The sequence below is a fragment of the Podarcis bocagei genome, assembly GCF_964188305.1.
Source record: "Podarcis bocagei genome assembly, chromosome: 9".
NCBI lineage: Eukaryota > Metazoa > Chordata > Lepidosauria > Squamata > Lacertidae > Podarcis > Podarcis bocagei.
The window spans coordinates 17420608-17428033 of record NC_138134.1 but is presented as its reverse complement, the minus strand read 5'-3'; positions in this window follow the sequence as shown (position 1 = coordinate 17428033).

Sequence of the window (7426 nt, the reverse complement as noted above, 5' to 3'; positions counted from 1 at the left end):
GCAGTGTCATAATAATTATGGTGCTAATCCAAAGAAAGCGATTGTTTATTATAGTTCTGTGAAACTTGCTCCATAGTTCCTTCTCATGCGTAGACGGTGTCCTTTGGGCTACATGAGGAACCAAACCCATCTCTTTAAAAATGGAGGGTATGATGAATTAGTCACACCTACCCATAGGAGTTGACGCGGGTGGCGCTGTGGTCTAAACCACTGAGCCTAGGGCTTGCCAATCGTAAGGTCGGCAGTTCAAAACCCCACAATGGGGTGAGCTCCCGTTGCTCGGTCCCAGCTCCTGCCAACCTAGCAGTTCAAAAGCATGTCAAGTGCAAGTAGATAAATAGGTATCGCTCTGGCGGGAAGGTAAACAGCGTTTCCGTGCGCTGCTCTGGTTCACCAGAAGCTGCTTAGTCATGCTGGCTACATGACCCAGAAGCTGTCTGCGGACAAACACTGGCTCCCTTGGCCACTTAAGCGAGATGAGCACCGCAACCCCAGAGTCGTCCGCGACTGGACTTAATGGTCAGGGGTCCCTTTACCTTTTACCCATAAGAGTTAAGGCTCAGGGTGTAGTGTGGGGGTGCCAGGGGGCCCCCAGGCGCACAGTTTTTGAGCAGGCATGACCTGGTGACCCCACCTGTGGCCTGGTCAGGCTCCTCCTTGCACAGGCGGCTCAGCGTGGCCCTATTTTGTTCCGCTGGGGGTGGGATTGCTCCAGCAGTGTTGGTGGCGGGGGCTGGCGCTACTCTGGGTGTTAGCAACTGATGCTACAGCATTGTAAGGGTGGCCTAGGATTTTGGCTTATGCGATTCCTGTTTGGGTAGGATCACTTTGTCTCAATACAGTGGAATCTCGGTTTTTGAGCGTCTCAGAAGCCGAACAATTCAGAACCCGAACACCGAGAACCCGGAAGTAATTCCTTTTTTTTAAAATAAAATATTTATTAAAGTTTCACAAATTATGCAGACAAACACAACAATACAAACAAACACAAACAAAAAAAGAACAAGTATAATTTCAAACCCTTATTTTCTTATAACTTACTTCTCCGACCTCCTGATACCTCCCCTTTCTGCACTCCAATTTCAAATTTTAATTCAGCAAATCCTCACTAATTCCTTCCGTTTTTGAACGGCTTCCGAGGCGTGTTTCCCAATTTTCCCCATTGAACTTGCTGATAGCCCATTGCGCCTTGGTTGTCGAACAGTCTTCCGGAACGGATTGTATCAGAAATTGCTTTTTTTTTTTTAAAAAAAATGGCCAGTAGAGGTGAATAAGGGTTGCTGAGAAAAAATTTCACCTTCTGAAAGCACTACACCCATAACAGTCCTGCAATTTTAATGGAAGGTATTTTAAAATGCGATTGTGCTTAACAAATGTGTTTGGTATGCAAAAAAAATGTGAACCCCAATTCTGGAGCCTAATCTACATGTGGAAACAGGATGCAATCCTACCTGTGTAGGGGAACCTTTGCATCTTAACACCTGACTCATCCAATGCCTCTTCAGAAGGGTCTGATTCCAGATAAGGGATTGGTGAATCTGCTTCACTTTCTCATTTTACCAGTCTTAAATTCAGTTCTCTACATCAGTTTGCAATAATTTGTTTTTTTTAAAGAATTCTGAAAATTAACCAGCATTTTAGTGTGAATTTCTCCTACATGTATGTATGCGATTTTGCCTCATATACATATTTTTGTGAGCCATATTTTCCTTATATTTAAATATTCTCTAACACAACGCATTTTTGCTCATTTTCACAATTGTATCCTCGCAACATGCATGTTTGTACACATTACTTGGCTGGAGAACAGCTTTGCCAATTCTGGAAATGTGTGAATTTTGAAAGATGGCAGTTCACATAGCGTTTCAGGAAATGTGAATTATCTTTATTTGCCTTTAAATGCGAACTGAATCAAATAGTTTTGCCATGTCTAATTCAGATTTGTGATTGGTTGGGTCTAGAACAGACTGCATTGAGGATCTGTTTAGTGGGGAAATGTTTGTTCATACTCTTGTGTGTGTATGTATATTTGCTGAAGTTGACAAAAATATTTGGATTGCGGCTGTGGTGTCTGCTACGCTTGAACAAGAGTGTTGCAGAACTGTCTTATAACCCATGAAACACTATCATTATGATTGTATGATATATGGACTGACATAGCAAGGCTGAAGCTCGCTTTTCACATTGTGTTAAATGTATTTTAACAATACGGTTAGTATATAGATTTTGTACTACTTGAACAATAAAAATACAAAACTCTTTAAAAAAAGGTTCTCCTGTTGCTTTTTTTCAAGTCAGACGTCATTTGCTTTCCAATAAGATGTTGACTTTTTAAATTCCTGGAAAAGCAAGTGTTTTTTAACTGAGTCAAAGGAAACCCCTAATACAACTTTTCATTTAAACAGAAAAGACAGGGGTTGGGAATTGATCAGCGCAGCAGGACATAAAAATGCACATTTCGGATAATGTTCATTTCCTTTCTAAATGAATGAACGTATGGCGGGATTAAGCATGATGGATCTTGTTAATGTGACAAATGAATAGAAACTGCACACTGAACAAATGAGCCTGAAATATGAGATCAGATGGGAGTTGAGCTCCTCCTAAGGTCTGAGGCAGAAATTGCTGTTTGATGAGACTTCTGAGGCCTTGCAATCCGGTCTGTTTCGGCGTTTAGCTTAGTCGGTGGTGGCTTCCATTCCCTGCTAGTCTGTTGCTTCAAAGTTGTCCTTTTTACTGTGGTTTTGTTTTTTGTGGTGGTTTGAAAATGTCTCCAAGACACCCAAAGGCCGAGAGAGGATACTTTTTCTGCCTTTTTGTTCCTTTTTCTCCTTTAGTCCCTGGCTCATTCCCACCATTTTGTTTTCTTATCAGCTTTTGCCTTCCCACTTGTTTGCTTTATGTAAAATACAAAAAAAAGCACAAAGATTCCTCAGATTTTCCTCTCTTCTTTCCAACCCAGGCTGGAAGAAATTTGGCTTCACTTCTTCGTCTTCCCACTGCCTCCCGCCCCACGTCCTGCAAAGCTGAAAAGCAAGCCTCATTTTTGTGCTCTCATTTGCTCCCAAAGCTTAGCAGCATTGGGTAAATGCTAGCAAAAATGGAATGTGCCTGGAAAATTAAGCCGGTGTCTTCATGTCTCTCATGAACTGCTAAGTATCTAAGCACACCGTTCCAGTAGCAGAAGCGGTCAACTCTCTCACAGCACTGTGGCCTCTAGGAAATATTTACGCTCTTTCTTCTTTCCCTCTTCTCCCCACATCCTGAAGAAGGTGAGGGAAAAAAGAGAAGCAGACCTACTAGTAGCATCTTTTGGTCTCGGAGGCTTTAGTTTTTTCCCTCCTGACCTGTCGGGCAGCGCCTCCTCTGTGGCCTCTACCTCTTCAACACAACCTGTTGTCGCACGATCAGCTTCTCCATCCAGATCCAATGTAGTTGGACCTTCACGTTTGGAATTTGAACGAAAATGTTTCGTTGAGGCTGGTCTCTCTTCTTTGGTGGTACAAACTTCGTTGTTTTTCAGACGGCCTTCCACACTTTGTAGTTATGAAAGCACATGGAAACTCTTTTCTCAGAGGTGCTCATCACTTTTCCTTATTTTTACTCTTCTTCTGTGACTTCTGTTTCCTATTTGGAATTTTTATCAAGGAGTTCAAAATCTTTCTTAAACTCCATTTCCTTATCACAGTTCTCCTTTACATATCTGATGGTTTTTTAGGGTACAAATAATAAAGTTATTATTATACCGTTTGTCAGGGAACTGACATCGGAGCTAGAGGCGGAGGGAAGGCTCCCAAGTGATGCTGGAGAAGGACCCAGCAGGGAGAGAGGCAGCTCCGCAGATGGGGAAGCAAATCAGCGCAACACCAGGGATATAGAGGGGCTGATGGGGGAATCGCCGAGAGGGCTCCAGGACTCTTCACCGGACACCAGCGGGGAGAGCACGGGTCCTCCGCTACCCACGCCCACCCTGCGCAGAAGACTTCCGCGCAGCGAGAGTAGGAGGAGACTGGGTGTCAAACAACTTTTATGTTGGAAAAGATTTAAGAAACGCCCACTGACAGATCCTGCTAGCGACTGAGGCAGCCACGAAGTGAAGGGCTGCCCAGACTGAAAGGTTTAGCAAGGCAACAAAGCCTGGAGAGGCGGCAACTTACGCACGAGCAACCCATACACATTACACCATTGTACCTCGGAAGTCAAACAGAATCCGTTCTGGAAGTCCATTCGACTTCCAAAACGTTTGGGAACCAAGGCGCGGCTTCCAATTGGTTTCCGATTGCACAGGCATGCCGAAAACAATAGCGGAAGCTTCCAAAAAAAGTTTGAAAACTGGAACACTCACTTCCGGGTTTTCAGTCATTCGGGAGCCGAGGTACGACTGTATTTCATTACCCCTCTGTCCTCCAGTTTTCTGTTTCCTCGCCCTTACTTTCATTCAGCATTATGTACCCAATACCCATAATCAATATTCACGGATCCATTGCTGAGTTTTTTCTCCTGAGCTTCCTCACTCCCCTAAATATTTTTTTGTACTTTGCAAACCTCGAAGTTCTCCCAGACCTGCTAATACCTCTCTCTTTTGAGTGCATGATGCTACACTGACTGCATATTTGACTCAGATAGTATAATCAGAATTAGAATCTGTAGGGTAGCAAGGACAGCTAAATGGCACCTCCATGGTCAGAAATTATATATCCCCATACCACCATCTGTTGGGGATCAGAAAGAAGTGATAACCATCGAGTACTTTCCCCGAAAAAAACAGGGTCCTTTCTGTTGGGGATAATTCAGACTGAAATTCCCAGGTGTCAAAAAAGGTTATTTATGTATGCTGCTACTATGGCCCCTGTTTCGTTAGCCTCAAAATGGAAAACGAGCAAGGTCCCAACCAAAGAAGAATGGCAAGTTAAGTTGACAGAATATGCACAACTCGCAGACTTAACATATAGAATAAGAGAACAAGAAGAACATACGTTTAGAGAAGACTGGAAAACGTTTATTGAATATATGGGAAATAATTGTGTATAGCTGAAAATGCTGGCAGCATTAAGATAAATTCAGCGTAAATAAGTTGATGGATGCAATAATGGCATACTGAATGGTATAGTTTTTGTAAAATATGCAGGGATTTATGATATGTAAAATGAACCACGGAAAGAGAAGAAGGGAAGTCATTGATATCTTAAGGATGTGAAATGAGTATTTTAAATTCTAAAACAGAAAATTTAATAAATATTATATATATAAAAGAAGAAGTGACAACTGTCACTGCCATGGCATGCTTGAGAGCGAAGGAGAACAAATGTTACGTCCACACCAGATTAGAGTCACCTTTCAAATGGGTTGCATTCACAGGAAACCATGCAAGTTCAATTAAAACTGCTGATGAACTCCAACCATACAACTTCCTATCCTAGGATGCACATGAAGAATGCTAATCCTGGGAAATGATGATTACCACCAGCTTCTTTTCCCGAATGCAGTCTTTTGGCTGAAGCAGGCTGCATATTTTGTCATGACGCAATTTGGAAGACAAAATGTTGCATGGGCCAAGCTGGAGTCCCTATGCTGTGTAATAGATAGATTTAGACCAGGCATTAAAAATAAGAAAAATAGCAAAGGAACACTTCAGTCCTGTGGGACTGAATTTCTCTCTCTCTCTCTCTCTGACCTTAAGGTCACTTTCTATTTTAAATACAGTGATCTTAACGTTGGAAAGTCTCGCAGGATTGAAATGTTCTGCTGCTACTTTCTTTGTGATCCATTTTTAACGTTTCTTCTGTCTCCATCTATTACATAGAGAGACCGTACGCTGACCTGTTTAACCTTTCCTCCTCGAAATTGGCCCATGCCACAGATACAGTCTGCTTCAGCAAAAAGATCAGTAAAAATTAAAAAAAAAACACCCTGAAATCGACATTCAAAGAAATAATACCACAACTGACACATACCTGGTCCTGAATAAACACTATTCCTTATTATTTGCAAAGTTTTTTACATTTGGTTCCTGGATCTCATATTAAATTGGAAGCCTGAGGCTGTGTACACACTACAAAGAACTTTCAAACCACATTCTTCTCCCACCCCAAGAATTCTGGGCACTGTAGTTTTTAAAGGGTGGCTGGGAATGGTAACTCTGTGAGTGGAAATTTCAGTGCCCAGGATTCTATTGAAGGGAAGAAAGTGCTTCAAATGTGCTTTAAATGTACAGTCGTACCTTGGTTGTCGAACACCTTGGTACTCAAACGTTTCGGCTCATGAACGATCGAAACCCGGAAGTGAGTGTTCTGGTTTTTGAACTCTTTTCGGAAGCCGAATGTCTGACAGGGCTTCTACGGCTTCCGATTGGCTGCAGGACGTTCCTGCAGCCTATCAGAAGCTGCGCTTTGGTTTCCAAATGTTTTGGAATTCGAACGGACTTCCGGAACAGATTCCGTTCGACTTCCAAGGTACGACTAGTTATATTTAATAGCAATCAATAAACTTTGGTAATCATTAAAAAAAACTGTTCCAGTTGCTGCTTCTGCCTTCAGAAGGTTAAAAGTCCCATTTTCACAAGAATGCCTCATTATTTCTATTTCCAGTGTTCAACGTGGATCTTTATATAGCCAAAGCAAGTGTCATTCATGTACGACAGCTATGGATGCACTTTTGTGACATTTTGGTTGGATTTCGGAGGGGTTTTTTGCCCCTCTGTGAACTAGCACAGCTACCGTTTGCTTTTTAATGAACCTTTAAAAAGTAATTAATCCCAGCTGGTAGCCCTGGCTCTTGCTTTAATAAATGATTCACTGCTACCACAATAGAATTATTCCAGATGTGATAATAGCTGCAGTAATTATTCAGTCCTGCAGATGGCTCTGCTGTACACCTGCCGGGAGAAAAATGATCTGGAGTTTGGGCAATTCTGTTAACTTGTGTGGAGCATGCAAAAATACCAGGTGTTTTTTTTTTTCCATTTCCCTTTTTCGTAGCATTGAACCGCAAAAACATTTTCCTACATTGCTTTTTCCTAGCGTGTAGGAGAGCGCTTTGAAGGAATGCTGGATGACTGGGCTATTTTAGGAAACAGTAGTAATCTTGACCTCCCCCCTGTCCTTTCTTACACCACCCCCTGCATTTATTGTCTACTCCCCCTTTTCATGTATGGGGAAGATGGGGTGCAAGGAGAAATGAAAGCAGAGAAAAGGCAGTCGTTTGTGAAATCGTTGCTGCTGGTAAAACAACTACATTGTATGATACAGCACCATCAAAGTAGGTGAGAGATCTGTGTTCAAATCCTTGTTCAGTCATGAAAGTGACTGGGCTGCTGCACATTCTCAATCAATAAAATCGATTGGGGGAGGATGGGGTGAAACACACACACACAAGGACATTTTAGGGGAAAAAGAGAGGCTTTAAGATAAAAGTCAACTGATATATC